We start from the raw sequence: 13,268 nt of genomic DNA on the forward strand, positions 1-13,268 counted from the left end.
GCTCTTACACACAACCCTGTCTCCATCAGGTCTCTAATCAAACGTTGCCTGATCAGATAAAGTTCCCTGGCCAAAAATCAACAGCCACCATCCCAACTCCAAACATCTGCCCCTTACCTGACACACTTCCCTTTATACATACCATTACTACTTAACACAATATAGTTAATTTATAATATAGTGGTAACTCATTTATCTCTCTCCCTTTCTAGAGTAGAACTGTTTCCATAGAAGTTTATCTTGTTAGATACTAAAGCGACTACACCAACTCTTCATTTGCTTGCGATATATTTTTCAACCTTTATCCCGAGATAATATCTATCCTTAATGTTAAGGTGTTTCTCTTGGATGAGAAAGAAACAAGAATTCTGTTTTCACATCCATTCTGTTAGGCTGTGTCTACTTCTTAGAGAATTGGGACCACTGATATTGAGAGATATCTATAACCAATGATTGTTGATTCCTGTTAATTTTGTTGGTGGTGGTAGTGGAGGTAATGGTGGTGATGGTTTTCTTCCTTTCCTTTTATTTTGCTAGTGTGAGATTCTTTATTTGCTGTGTTTTTAGTGGGTGTAGTTAACCTCTTATGGATGTATATATGACTTGAAGTCTTAGCTAAAACAATAAGACGACTGAAGGAGAGCAAGGGGATACAGATTGAAAAGAAGAAATCAAAATATCTTTATTCATTGATGACATACTAGTATATGTAAGTGACGCTAAAAATTTCACCAGGGTAATCCTATAGCTGATAAATGCATTCATTCTGTGAAGTGGCTAGATACAAGATTAATTCACAAAAATCAGTAGCCTTCCTATGTAAAAATGACAAATGGACTAAGAAATAAATAGGGAAATTATGTGGAAACTTCTAGTTCTTTGGAAAGTTCTGTCAAATGATGGTTTGCTGGGGCACACAGGTGAAACGATGTTTTGCTAAAGCAAACTCGTGAAAGACTGTTTTCCTGAAGCAGACACAGGTGAACTGATGTTTGAACAGAGCAAACACATGAAAGGACGCTTGATGAAGACGTATAAATATGACCCCACAGACACTGAGAGGCGAGCATGGAGCTTTGGTTTGCTTTACTCCACCTCGCTGATAAAGACACACATGTATTGGTTTGCTTTACATTGCACTGTTGAGCTAAACTTGTAGAATGCTCCATTGAGAGAAACGGGTCCAAGAGCTGCTCATGAAGTTCCTGCAGCAGTTGCAGTTCCTCACCTCAAGCTCGATGGTGAGCATGGCGGTTTCTTCAAGATTGAACAACAGCTGCCTGGTGTCTGCTTGCTGAAAGGACTGGACTGTAGCTGCTGGTTCATGCCTGGTGTCTACCTGCCTAGAGGACTGGTCTGCAGCTGCTGAATCATACTTGGTCTTTGCTACCGGGCTGAACTGTTGCCCAAGAAGATCAAGCTCACCCCTAAAGAACTATTGCTGAACAGGTCCACACCCCCATATCCTATTAACTTTTCTCTTCCACTACCTCTGCTGGGTGGTAGGCTAAAGGAGAGGTCGAACCCCTATTAAAAGTAGGTTGCAAAAAACTTATGCCTACAGGGAAACAACACCTTTGTCAATAGCCTCAAGAAATATAAAATATCTTGGTGTAACCAAGCGAGTGAAAGTCTTGTATGATAAAACCTTCAAGTCGTTGAAGAAAAAAATTAAAGAAGATATCAGAAGATGGAAAAATCTCCCATGCCCATTGACTGGTAGGGTTAACATAGTAAAAATGGCCATTTTACCAAAAGCAATCTACAGATTCAGTACAATACCCAGATTAGTACTAAATGCAAATACCTCAGGGATTTAGCTGAGAAGTAGCCAGATTAGTTTAGAGGACTGAAATAGATCAATACTGCTCAATTGTTGTGCCTTAAAGCTATTAAATAAATCTAATAGTTTCTGTCTCAATTGTTTGACAGCTAGCCAGGTTAAGAGAATACTGCCACTCTATTAAATTTGCACTTACAGGGTACAGATTTAAACAGAGAATTCTCAGTAGATGAATCTCTAATGGCTGAGAAACAAAGAAATGTTCAACAACCTTAGCCATCATGGAAATGCCAATCAAAACTACTTTGAGAGTCCACCGTACAGCTGTCAGAATGACTAAGATCAATAACACAAGTGGCCACTCATGCTGGCAAGGTTGTGGAGCAAGAGAACACTCCTCCATTGCTGGTGGGAGTATAAACTTGTACAGCCACTATAGAATCAATATGGCGGTTCCTCGGAAAGTTGGAAATTGATCTACCTCATGACTGAGGTATACCACTCTTGCTTATATACCCAAAGGACACTCCATCCTACCACTTGGACACTTGGTCAGTGACGTTAATTTCAGCTTTATTTATAGTAGCCAGAAACTGGAAGCAACCTAGATGATGTCCCTCAACCAAAAATGGATAAAGAAACATTAGTACATTTACACAATGAAGCTATTAAAAACAAAGACATCATGAAATTTGCAGGCAAAGGGAAGGAACTAGAAGAAATCATCCGAAGTGAGGTAACCAAGAGCCACAAAGTCAAATATGATATATATTCACTTATAAGTGGCTATTAGTTCTTAAGTAAATAATAACCAAGTTACAATCTACAGACCTAGAGAGGTTAGGTCAAGAGGAAGGACCTTGGGGGGGGGGGGACACACGTGGATCTGTCTGGGAAGGGGAAATAGAATCTATTTTGCAGGTGGATTGGGGGCTGGTAGGGACAGGAATGGGAGAGATCAAATGGGAGGGGGTTGGCGAAGACAGTGTGTGAAGAAACAACTGGAATGAGTGAGGGAATTGGAGGGGTCAGTATGGAAACCTAGTGCAGTAGAAACTACCTAGAATCTATGAGGGGGATCCTAAGGAAGACTCCTTTGGGACCATTGGGTGGATAAGGAGTCCTGTCAGGCCAGCTCTTATAGACAAGCAAGGATTCCACTGGCCAGACTAGATTCCATTCTGTTGAGCTGTTGGCCAAGGGGGTCCCATGGAGATGCCTAAACATCCCAGGCTGTTGCTAGGACAGAAGGTTGCTCTGAGAAAACTGACAGTGTGTGTATGTATGTGTGTGGGGGGTGGGTGGGGTGGGGCAGTGTACTTGCTGAGAACAACATCTACACTGAACATTAGGAGGTTGAACTGGTGCCTGCATGGACCCTTCAGCTCTATGCTCTAATCTCTTTTGTGGAGGAAGGTACTCTGCAGCCTACAAAAGAAAAGCACGGACATAAACCTTTGACCTACACTCCTCTGTCTTGCCTGCGAGATGTGCTGGGTAATGGCAGAGCACAACTTGTGGGAGTGGCCAATGAGTGTCTATCTGACTTGAAGCTCATTCTAGACATTGCTTGGATGACCAGAAACCAGAGACTGGATAGCCCAGAGTCCTAAACAAGACATGGCTGGTCTTATAACAAAAATACCAAAGAATGGTTACTAATGATATTCTGCTATTCTCATAGATTGAGACTGGATAGCCCAGAGTCCTACAGTATAGCCAAACATGAGTGTTCTTTTAAAGAAAGAAAGAAAGGAAGAAAGGAAGGAAGGAAGGAAGGAAGGAAGGAAGGAAGGAAGGAAGGAAGAAAGAAAGGAGAAAAATCCAAGATTGGTGTCTTGTCCAATCATCATCAGAGAGGCTTTCTCTGCAGCAGATGCAGAGACCCACAGCCAGAGATTATGCAAAGAGAGAGACAAAATTGGAGGTCTCCATTGGGTCCCTCCCCTTGGACCTCAGCAAATCCCACAGAAGAGGGGGTAAAAGATTGTAGGAGTCAGAGGGTCAGAGGGGATGGAGGACCACAGGAGAACATGGTCCAAAGAATCAACTAAGCAGGACTCATATGGGCTCACAGAGACTGAAGCAGCAAGCACAGGGGCCCCGCAGGATTCTACACCAGGTTCTCTATACATATGAAATAGCTATTAGCTTGGGGGTTTTGTGGGACTGCTAGCAGTGGGGGCAAGTATATCTTTGACTTGTCGGCCTGTTCTTGGGACTCTTTTTCTCCTGTTGGCTTGTCCTGTCCAGTCTTTGACTTGTCTTATTGTATTTTGGTTTGTTGTGTCTGGCTGCTGTCTTTTGAAGGTCTGCTCTTTTTTGAGTGGGGAGGTGGGTCCAAGGGAAAGGGGAGATGAGGAGGGGGGCTGAGAGGAGTGATGAGAAGGGAAATGTGCACTGTATGAGAGAAGAATCTATTTTAAATTCAGAAGGAGAACGATAACAACAACAGAGGAGGAGAAGGAAGAAGAGGAAGAATGAGAAAAAGGAGGAGGAAAGAGGAGAGAGGAGAAGGAGAAAGAAGAACTGGACATTGTCCTAGAAACACAACCGGCTGGTTTACTTGCCTTACTGAAGAGACCACTGCAGGCAGTGCTGGATTCACGAGCCACAGGAAAGAGCTGTCAAAGGCTTGTGGTAGAGTGGAAATTTTTAGAAATCTTTTCCACCAAAGTGTGAGGAAGCACTGTGCTAAGCCAACTGTGAAGATCCAGTTAAGTGAATGTGGCCCCAACGGGAGCGACCACATCACCCACTGGGAGGGAGGAGAAGCAAAGCCAGAGGCCAGAGAAGTCACTGCTCTGGAGACAACTACTGATGCCTCAGGCATTTCCTCTTGGAAGAGGAGCTCGGTGTATTCTGTCCTGTGAACCAATGAGATGAGCTCACAGAGACCTCTTGAAGGTAAAGCCTACCTCCTCCAGTGTTTAGAAGTCACAGGATTGGAATGTGATTCTCACTGGAAGAATCTAAAGGTTGGAAGTTAGAGGAAAACCCTGCCTGGCTTTTCCCATCCTTCCATGGTGAGCAAAGGACAAGCTTCTGGGGGACCCCAAGTCAAATCCTAAGAAAGAGGACATCCAGTGTCAGCACCTTCACAAACGGCTAATATTCAAGATGACTTTATGAATGGAAAAGGGGCCTGAACAAAGGAGGTGAGCCATCCAAAAAACATGAGCCAGGATACCTTCCCTCAGGAAGGAAAAGACACTCTGGTACAAGTATCAATACCAGGTCCTCACCATCCCCACATGAGCTGTGTGAAACTAGGCCCTCTCTCCTTGAGCCTGACAAAGACTGGTCAGAGGCAACACCTACCTTGCATAGCAGGAAACAGGAGTGTCTACACTGATGGCTCAAGGGAAGGGAGACATTGTTTCTAAATATGGAGCTACAGTAACACAGAGAGTCAGGCTGGGAGTGCATTGTTGCACCAGACAGAAGTCTCAATACTTGAAAGTCATCAGATGGGTTTCTACGTCTAAGAAGCACAGTAAGGAACCTGCCCTGAGATCCGAGAGTGGGTTATATGACAACTGATGAGAAAGAATAAAACAGACTTCTCGCTGTTCCCTACATCCAAACAATGGATTATACAGGAAGGAGTGGATCCCCAACACTTGACATCACATGTGCAAGCTCAACCACGTTGAGCCCTACTCCTGAAGAAATCTGTCTTTATAATCCTAGGTGAAGTGCACTCTCGACAGTCTACAGAGTTCTCAGTATAGTACAGATTATATTCCCTATGCCTTTTTGCTTAATCCCCAGTTGTGTGATTTCATTATGCCGTAGATGATTCACGGATGAATTACGTTTTCTAGCTTATGAAAGTGTACAGATACATTACTCATACTGTAACAAGAGACGTTATGACCACATTCTTATAGCAGAGGAAGTTAAGCCAGACGCAAGTCAGACAGCACAGTCCCCAAAGCGCTGGGCTCTTGAATCTCGATTGGATCACACTTACCTCACGCAGGCAGTGATGCTCTGGAATGCACCGCTGCTAAGCTTGTCCAGCACACTGCTCATGCTTGCTGGAAGGTTTGGCTTAGCTCACTCAGCCCAACACTTGAATAAAACAGTCAGTGTATCATATGTGAACACAATTTAATTTCCACTGCCATGTTAACTGCACGACATTCAGAAGAACAGCAAGAAAGGTATCTGGGGCCGACAGACTACATCTGACCTTGGCGCTCTGTCCCCAAAGTTGCATCTCTAATTTTCCTTTCCTCTCATCCTCGCTCTGGTGTCTCACCTTACACCTTTCCCTTACTCCATTAAAGCTGGGCCATAACTGTTCAGAAAGCGAGATAAGAGATTCACGATTAAATATTTATTAAACCTCCCACAAGCCCTTGGGGCTGAAGTTTATAAAATAAAGCAGTCTCTCTCCTGTAAGGTGAAGGTTGAAACAAAAGGCAAGATTATGATGAAAAAATTACTTTGAGAAATCAGCTTCCGTGTGTTTCTAAGACAGAGAGGCAGGAGAGATCTCAGAGTTCAAGGACAGCCTGGACTACAGAGTTCCAGGACAGTCCGGGCTTCCCTGCCTTGGAAAAAAAATGAAACAAAACAAAAACAAACAAACAAGAAAAAAAAAGGAGGAGGAGGAAGAGGAGGAAGAGTTGTTGTTCCAGGTCAGCCAGGGATATACACATAGTGAGGGTGTGGCTGAAGTCCTGAACATTATAAAAGCTCATGTCTTGCAAGGAGCTCACAGTTTCTTAAATACCGCATACAACTTATTCTGTTTCAGAGAGGGCAAACTCATCTGGAAAAGCAGCTTTAAAAAAAAAAAAACAACACGCAACAATTTATGCCATTTCTAATAAAGCTGAAAACCCCAAATAAAATTCTCAGGCAAGCACTGGAACTTTAATTATACTTTAAATAGAGCTAGAAAACATGTGACTCATTCTCTGGCCAACTGATCAGCAAAGGGCACGTAGAAACCCGAGCGGTGAGATGGACGGCTCCATCCACACTCCGGAAGACAGCCGCATAACGGGTGCCGAGCCAGTGTTCAAGATGAGCTTCGATTGATCAGACAACTCAATAGCTTGCATTTTAGGTGTTATTAAATTTTCATGAGTTCTGTGCAAAGAGAGAAGTATAATCCAGAAAGACAAAGTAGGATGGAAATCCAATGATTCTACTTACTAGAGAAAAAAATAGTTAAAACATGCACCATCTGCCTCTTCGGTAAACTACATCAGGCCATATGCCAAGAGATTTCTTCCAACTTTGTTTGTTTTAATAATAATAGTAAATATATACCATATATATATATATTTTTTTTTTCATACTAGTAAGTGTGCCAGGAATAAAACTTCTTTTCAGGGAAGAATTCATTTTTAGATGTTAAAATAAAAACACCCTGCTTATATAACTCACTCGTTCACAGCATTTACATTTTCTACAATATAGAGATTTCTATATTCTATTTGCCAAAATGTTGTTTAGAGTCTTCCTAAGGAAAAAAAGTCAAATAAGCAAAGAGTTCCTTGTTAGAAGAAAATAAAACGTCTTAATCCCAAAGGACGGCAATTCAAACACTGTCTCCTCTGGTTGTCTAAACACCTCCTAGTAAGAATCTGACCTCTGTCCAGGAAATGGTAACACACCTTTAATCCCAGTACTCTGGAGGCAGAGGCAGAGGGATCTCTGTGAGCTGGAGGCCAGCCTGGTCTACAGAGGGAGTTATAAGACAGAGTGACACAGAGAAACTCTGTCTTGAGGTGGGAGCAGAGGTGCACCAAAAAACCCACACATACACATACACATACACACATACACACACACACACACACACACACACACACACACACACGCACGCGCGCGAACAACAAAACAATCTGAAATCAGGACTGTTTTTCGGAGATTTGGGCTTACTTCAGGAGAAAGTGAACTTCAAACAGAGCACAGACTATAAACTTCAAATAAAGGCTATTAAGTGCTTTGTTGTGGATTTATTTCATTGTGTTTATGTACTGAGACAGCCTGGCTCAGATTGTTGAGGTCTGGTCTGTCGTTGTATATTGCAATGCTAAATTCTATACCTTAACGTCTAGGCCTAAGGTGACTTTCATGTTTATACCTTGATTTTCCTTGATTTAAAACTATTGGTTAAATAAAACTGGCTACAGCCCATTACTGGAGGAATTAGCGGTAGGTGAGTTTGGAGTGACCTGACTGGAGGAGGACGTCACCCTGAGGGGAGTCAGACCATGATCAAGTGGCCAGGAGAAACAGCAAGTATCTGGGGAATGCTGCTGGGGAGGTAGCCAGGCCAGCAGTTAGAAGAGTAGATTAGGAGTGACCCCCAGTAATGGTCAAAGCCAAATAAAATAACCATAGTCTGAGTCTCATTCATTTGAAGCCTAAAATGTTTGTACTACAACTCGGTTTGTAGACACACAGTCTCAAGTTTTTCATATTGAAAGGATTCAGACACCAGAAACCAGGAAACAGTTTTTTGAAGCCAGACACAGACTGTTTTAAAGACCATCTCAAGGTCTTATATCATTAGTAAATACTTTAGTAAATATCTCTAAAACATGAGGGGGGTCTGCATTTTTCTCTCCAAAACCTCAATATTATTGTTAGCAAAATTTATGACTTCGAATGTATAAATGCCTCGTATTTGCCATGTTTCCTCCGGGGTCCTTCCTCGGTGACAGCGGTATGTTCCTCCACACTTCAAAATGCACGCTACATTTGGTTGACAATCTTGAAAATCTGTTTTTGTACAGGTTAATAATTTATGGTTGAAGGGACTAGGGTTTTGGCCTAGAACTTTCTGCAGTATGATTTTCTCAGCTGTAACAAACAACAAATGCTTCTGTCCCTGGACTTTGTGTAATTGAAACTGCCAGTGTAAGTCAGGTAGGTATGGTGACATCTCTCCACAGTATTCTTTTGTTTGGGATTATTTTGGATATTCTCGACCTTTTGTGTTTCCACACGATTTTTAAGCTTTTTTTTTTTTAAAATATTATTATTTTATTTTTGTTTATTTATTTATTTTGCTTTTATACCATTTTAATTACATGCAAGTATTAAGGTCAGTTCTAGGTTGAGGAACTAGCAATACAATAGATGCAAATAGTCAAGGAACAAGCAAGGCAATAAACACAAATAGTCAAAGAACAAGGAAGGCAATAAACAAAATTCCATGAACACTCTGGGGATCACTGTTTCTAAGGGCTTATCAGGATGACCAAAATATCTGAGCCAACTTCCCTGTCCTAGCCCAAAATCATTTCCATGTCTGAAGCTCACGTCTTTGTTCTAGCCTAAGATTTAGAATCCGGCATGAAATTATTTCTTTGTTCTAGCCTAATGTCAGATTCCTGTCTGAAGCCTACTTCCTTATCCTTGGCCAATGTTAGATTCCTGCCAAGCAGCCCCATTTTTTTCCCCTATGTCTGTGAGGAAACCCTGGAAATTTTATTAGGATTGCATTAAATTTTAGATTCCTTAGTGGGATGGTAATTTTCACAATGTTATTCCAAGCCATGAGTATAAAAACTTTCAATCTACCAGTGTCTTCCTCCGTTTCTGTCTTCCATGTCTAAAAGATTTTATCATAAGAACCTTTCCTTTATTTTTTTTCCACAGATGTATTTACTTGTGTGTATGAACGCTTTGCTTGTGTGTTTATATGTGCACCATGTACACACAGTCCCAGAGGAGGCTACAAGAGAGCTTGTGAGTGCTGGGAATCAAACCTGAGCCCTTGGCAAAGCCGAAAGCACCCTTAACCACTTGGCTATCTCTCCGGCCCTTTTCAGTTCTTTGATTAGGTGTTGGTCATGGAGGCCCTAGAGGACTGTAAACCATGTTGGCTCGTTATTCCTCTTGACTGATTGCCTTAATTAGATTATGAGACTGCACTTCAAGACACCATGGCTGCACAAAAAAAGAGAAATTAGGCTGAAACTGAGCTGGAAGCTTCCTCCCTGGTAGCTAGCTTCTATAATGCCAGAAAGCATCATACAGGCTGCTGGGCAAGAAAGGGAATCAACAATGCTACCCAGCTGTGAACTATAACCACCAACCTGTCAGGCAAGATGGGCTCACTGCAACAGTGGTACGGCTGTTATAATGTAACCAACCACTCTCTGACTTTAAGACCTGTTCCATGAGGGGGAATTCATGCCCAGTACTGTAAATCCAGTCAGAAACCTGTGGCAGAGATCTTAGGGAAAACTTTCAACTGCTGTTTAGCAAGACTGACATAGAGGCTCGATTACTAACGTGCCTGACATGCAAGGGTGAGGAGCTGAGTTTGAATTCCCAGTACCACATAAAAGTTGGGTACATGAAAATCCATAACCTCAGTGCTGAGAGAAGTGGAGACAGAAAAATGTCTGGGTCTCATTAAGTCAGGGAGCCACGGGATCAGTGGGGAACCATGGCTGAGGAGGGAACAGGTAAAAAAATGACCAAGGAAGACACTCTACATAACCTGTAGCCTCCACATGCATGTGCACATACCCTCACACACCTGGATGTGCACCCACACACACTGGTATGTGCAAACCCCCCATACACATGCATGTGCATACACTCCCACACAAGTATAAAGACACACGTACATATCCACAGAGATTTAATAGGATATCATAATGTGGGCATGTTAGTGAATTATTCTTTGATTACAAATTTAATGTAAAACTGTAAAAACAAATTCATTCTGTGTTCAAGTTGTGATATCCACTTCAATCCTAGAATTATTAGGATTTTTTTTTTTTAAATTCTCTGATTTTGTAACTACATCTCTTTTCCCCCGAAAAGTCCCATCCCTAATATCTCCTTACCTATTTTCTAATAAAATCTCTGGGGTTTTTTTTGCTATAAAAATACATGATCATGAAATAATATAATCTTTTGAATTAATATTCAAATTTAATTATCTTACCAATAGTTTATGCTATAATGCTTTAATTCATACATAAATGATACCACATCCCCTTAAAACATCAACTAAGAGGTTCCTGTAAGTAGATTCTTTGGTTTGTAGTAATAAAGCCAGGCCAACTACCACTTCGTCCATGTCTTTTCCTATGGGGTGGTTTGAATGAGAATGGTCCCCATGGGTTCATTCATATATTTAAATACTTAGTGTCTAGTTGGCGGCACTGTTTAGGAAGGATCAGAAGCCAATGGTCCTGCTGGTCACTGGGACTGGGATCTGAGGTTTCAAAAGCTCATTCTATTCTAGTTCGCTCTCGCTACCTTGTACGCGTGGATCAAGATGTGAGCTCTCAGCTACTGTTTCATAGACTGCCTGCCTGCAGCCCTATTTTCCAGCGTGATTGTCATGGACCTACCCTCTGAAACTGAAAACCTAATAAACTCTTTTTTCTATGAGTAGCTCTGGCCATGGTTTCTTATCTCAGCAACAGAAAGGTTGCTAAGACACCATCTGATACTCGGCAGGTCACAGGGACGCATAAGAAAATGTCCTCCAGTTGCAGTGCATCTATGACTCAGCATTTGCTACCTGGAATTACTTCTTCTTCAGTCTATGCCTTTTGTGCTTCATAACAGTTTCATTTTAAGATAACTTAAGTGTGTGTCACCATGTTCTTACCATTTGGGAGTCCTTATTCAACAAACGTTCTGCTATAGTTGCCCTATTTAAATGTAATTTTAAAAATTATGGTAAAATACACATAACACAGAATTTAGCTTTTAAGAAGACAGTTCAGAAGTGCTCTGTATATTCACACTGTTGTGCGAACAAGCTTCAGAATTCTTTCCACATTTCAAAACTAAACTCTTACCCATTAACCAACTCCAACTACCCGACTACACATCTCATGTCTTTTGATACTCAGCGCTACAGCCTCAGAGTTCATGCATATTGCAGCATGTCTTGGAATACCTGCACTTTATAAGACTAATATTCTATTGCATACATATATGTATATTTATATGTGCGCGCACGCGCACACGCACATGCGCGTGTGCCCGCGCAAACACACACACATATAATTCCATATTGGATTCATCCATGAATCTACCAATGGACACATAAGTTGTATGAGCTTTTGGTTACTATAAATGACATGGAATAGACATAAGCATACATACATACACTATCTCTATATATCCTTACAATTTATTGGAGTGTAATCCAGGAGTGAGGGGTTTCTTTCTTTCCTTTATTTTCCTTTCCCCCTTCCCTTCTCCTTCCCCTCCCTCCCTCCTTTTATCTCCCTCTCTCCCTTCTCCTCCCCCTCCCTCCCTCCCTCTCCCTCCCCCCTGTCTCCCTTTCCCTCCCCCTCTCTCCCTCCCTTTCCCTCCTCCTCTCTCCTTTTCCCTCCCCCTCTCTCCCTCCCTTTCCCTCCTCCTCTCTCCTTTTCCCTCCCCCTCTCTCCCTCCCTTTCCCTTCCACTTCCCTTCCCCTCCCCCTTCCTTCCCCTCCTGCTTCCCGAACTTCCCATCTCCCTCCCTCTCTCTCTCTCCCTCTCTCTCTTCCTCTCTCTCATCATCAGTGTTCCATAGCTGCTGTACCATTTCACTTTTTCCAACAATAGTGCACAGGGTTTAAACTTAATTTTAACATCAGACCAATCTAGGAACCCAATCCCCACCCACCTCAGTGACACGGAGCTGCACAAAGTGCATGGATTGATGCTGCCACGGTAGTCTCTGGTGTCACCCCCAGCATCAGAAATGTCTGAGTCCTTTACCATTTGTTATTTGAGTGTGATGATGTATGGAGACTGAAGCTCACACTTGACAGCATTCACCAGCCTGGATCTGGCTGATTCTAGAGTACCCCTGAACAGCTGCTGAGAAGGCTTGTGATTGGCTCTCAAAGATATACAGGTAGGCACTTCCTAGTAACGAGCCACATGAAAGATGACTAATTCCTCTACTCCTAACCATCCATATTCGCCTCCCCAAAATCTCTCAGCCTCAACGTCCTGTTATTCGTGGGAGAACTCCTCAACGCAGATTACAAGGATGAGAGACATTTCTGCCTCTGTCTGGCCTTATGAGGGTTTGTCATTTCCTTACTCTATGAGACTCTGTTTGACAAAGTCAGTAAATAATGTGCAGTCTACTCAAAGCACAGGGTGACTTTGGGTTAAATAAGATAATGAATATGAAGAGGTTTTAAAATAGCAATTGCTATTGAACTACCAAGAGCTACTGCAAATAATAATAACAATTTTCCTGAAATATTACTGTCATTTCCAGAACTGACCTCTGCTCTCCCAGGTCTCATGCCAAATTCTGTCTGAATACACTGAATCTCCGTACTTCAATTCTGTTGAACCACATGTCACTCCAGAACTAGAAGTGGGTAATATTGAAATAAGTTATCCCTTTGAAATAGTAATATTTAAACAGTTAAGAATTAGACATGAGGCCGGACAGTGGTGGTGCGCGCCTTTAATCCCAGCACTTGGGAGGCAGAGGCAGGCGGATTTCTGAGTTCGAGGCCAGCCTGGTC

At 42.2% G+C, this 13,268-nt stretch overlaps 1 protein-coding gene across 12 annotated transcripts in view; it reads right to left on the minus strand.

Moving 5' to 3' along the window:
* Dst (dystonin) overlaps positions 1–13,268 on the minus strand; it is a 385,515-nt gene that overhangs the window by 309,785 nt on the left and 62,462 nt on the right. The gene's annotated exons all lie outside the window — the stretch shown is intronic.

Source organism: Arvicanthis niloticus, chromosome 17, assembly GCF_011762505.2.
Source record: "Arvicanthis niloticus isolate mArvNil1 chromosome 17, mArvNil1.pat.X, whole genome shotgun sequence".
NCBI lineage: Eukaryota > Metazoa > Chordata > Mammalia > Rodentia > Muridae > Arvicanthis > Arvicanthis niloticus.